This window comes from Chanos chanos, chromosome 3 (assembly GCF_902362185.1).
Source record: "Chanos chanos chromosome 3, fChaCha1.1, whole genome shotgun sequence".
Classification (NCBI taxonomy): domain Eukaryota; kingdom Metazoa; phylum Chordata; class Actinopteri; order Gonorynchiformes; family Chanidae; genus Chanos; species Chanos chanos.
Genome location: NC_044497.1, coordinates 18,277,635 through 18,280,056, shown reverse-complemented (window position 1 = coordinate 18,280,056; position 2,422 = coordinate 18,277,635).

Here is a 2,422-nt window from a genome sequence, read left to right as displayed (position 1 = left end):
ACGAACAGTTCTGTTGATTGTCCAGTAATGAGGTTCTGAGAGAGTGTATGGTTCCTGCTGTAGCTTTAGGGTGCTGTCAGTGATCCAGACCCTAAGTTTCACCCTTGTGAGAAATGCTGCCCCTTACTGTACTACATTACATATGGTTTGGTTTGAGCATTGTAAATTATATGCACACTCTAATGCCAGAGAGAGAGAGAGAGAGAGAGAGAGAGAGAGAGAAAATGAAGAATTGCAAAACGTTGTAAAAGGCAATCAGTGAATAATGAAAAGGTTGAATCAGCATATGTGAGGCTGGAGGACCATAAAAGAATAAAAGGTAGATGAATACCAGAGTAAGAGGCTGAGGGGCTGTGTTATGACCGGTAACTACACACATCATACTCCTATCACCAATTGACCATTGTTTCACAACCAAGACATGTGACCAGAGGTAAATTAGTCCTTAAGGCTAATCTTAAGGCTCAGGACATGTGATGACCTGTAAGGTTAGACCAATCACCTATAGCGTAAAATATTTTCCCCCAGCACTGTATAGGATGTGACAGGGGACACTGAGCTTAAAGAAGCCCCCTGGCTAAAGCACAGCATCCCCTGACCCATTAACTTCAATGCACAATGTGGCTTGTCACAATGCTTAGGCTTTTATCAGTCCATCAGTATCCTTCAGAAATCCGCAGGGATGAAAGCTAACAGCAGGAATCAGATTACTGTGAGACACATGTGATTTACTTCATGTGCGGATTATTGATAGTGGCATATTTTATCGAGAATGTCAAATGATTAAGCTGATAATGAATGTGTGCATTCTTTGACCACTTTTCTATGGATTAAAGTGAGCAGAGATGATCCACGAATTCATCTCTTTGGTTAACTCACCGTTGTTAACTGAACAATGAAAAATTGAGCGTAACATAAGGAGACTGAGAGAGTCTAATATACTCGTGTCTACAGAGAGCTCTAAATATAATAATAGAATAATACATCCCCAGTGAATTTCTAATGAACCCGTTTGAAGAGCCAATTAGAGTAAACAGAGCCAAGGAACCTCTCATGTAATGTAAAGATGAGAGATTCGGTATGAGAATGGGTGGTATTGTCCGGTAAAACCACGTGCCCTATCAACGACAAACACCGAATTAAACGAGAAAGACGGAGTGGGTGGGAGGGAGGTTTATGGATTTGTTTGCTGTATAATCCGGGAGTGTGGCAGCAAATCACACAGCAGAATCGCCATCTGTTTCCTCCGAGGCTATGACTCAAATTTGGTCAAGATCGGCAAGAGACATCTGCTTAACGTTGCTCTGGTGGCTCCGTTTCCCCCCATTACTTGACAAGAGGATTTCTGAATTGGAAGACCACTCTCGCCGCTTGTGAAAGGGAAGGTCGGACCCCGGAAATGGGGAAAGGAACATTTTTTTTTTATCAATCTCATAGGAGTAGCAGTGGAATATTTTGTATTTTTTGACTAATCAGAACGCTTAAGCTCTGCCACTTCTAGTTGTATTAAGTCGGAACATGAAATCTTACAACAAAGCGAAGTCTGAGGATACAATGCTCTTCTAAAACCTGAATGACAACTCGCGTCTCTGTGCTTTTATGACAGTACTTCTCATGACTGGAACGCAGGAACAAAATATGGGCATAAGTCAAAATTTTAAATATTGGTGACGCGGACATGATTGTGCGTGCGTTTTGTTCTCATCAATATTCATAGCGTGCTGTTCTCTTCAGGGAATGCTATGTCTCTCTCCCTTTCTCCCTCTCTCTCTGCAGCAGTCATCACTAAATTTACTATAGTATGTTCATTGGTGACAGTGCCACATGTCTGGACAGGGATTCTGTTGTATCGTAAAATTTTGAATTAAATGAATGCCGTACAAGTATATTGATTCACCAAAACACTTGCAGTTGTAATCATTCTAATTATTGTATACATTCCAAGCGCTGACCAAGCCCTTGAAAAGAAAACGCGTCTCCTCTCCCCCGTTACCATTTCAGCTGGTTATTGCATCAGTGGTTAAGTTCAGGGTAACTTTTTGAATTGTGTGCAAACGCACGTTGTCTACCAGTCTTTTAGGTAAAAGTTGTCAGACTATATATTTTTTTTATTCAAAGGAAGCATTTTATTTTCAGTACCTGACTGATGCAAATACATTTCACAATTCAGTTTATTCTTGCGCGCAGATGGTAAGGCCTTCGTGAAGTAAACGCTAACGGTCTTTTAATCAAAAATCACTTCATCATTACCGTACCAATATTTTAATAAAGGCCTCTTCTTTTTTGACCAGTTGCATTCATAACTGTCTCAGGACGAAACTGAATTCACTATCTCCGAGAAAACGCGTTTTCCCTTTTCCGTCCAGACGCTGCACTAGAACTGGCCGTCTGTATATTTTAGCCCTGCCGACTTGCCGTAGAA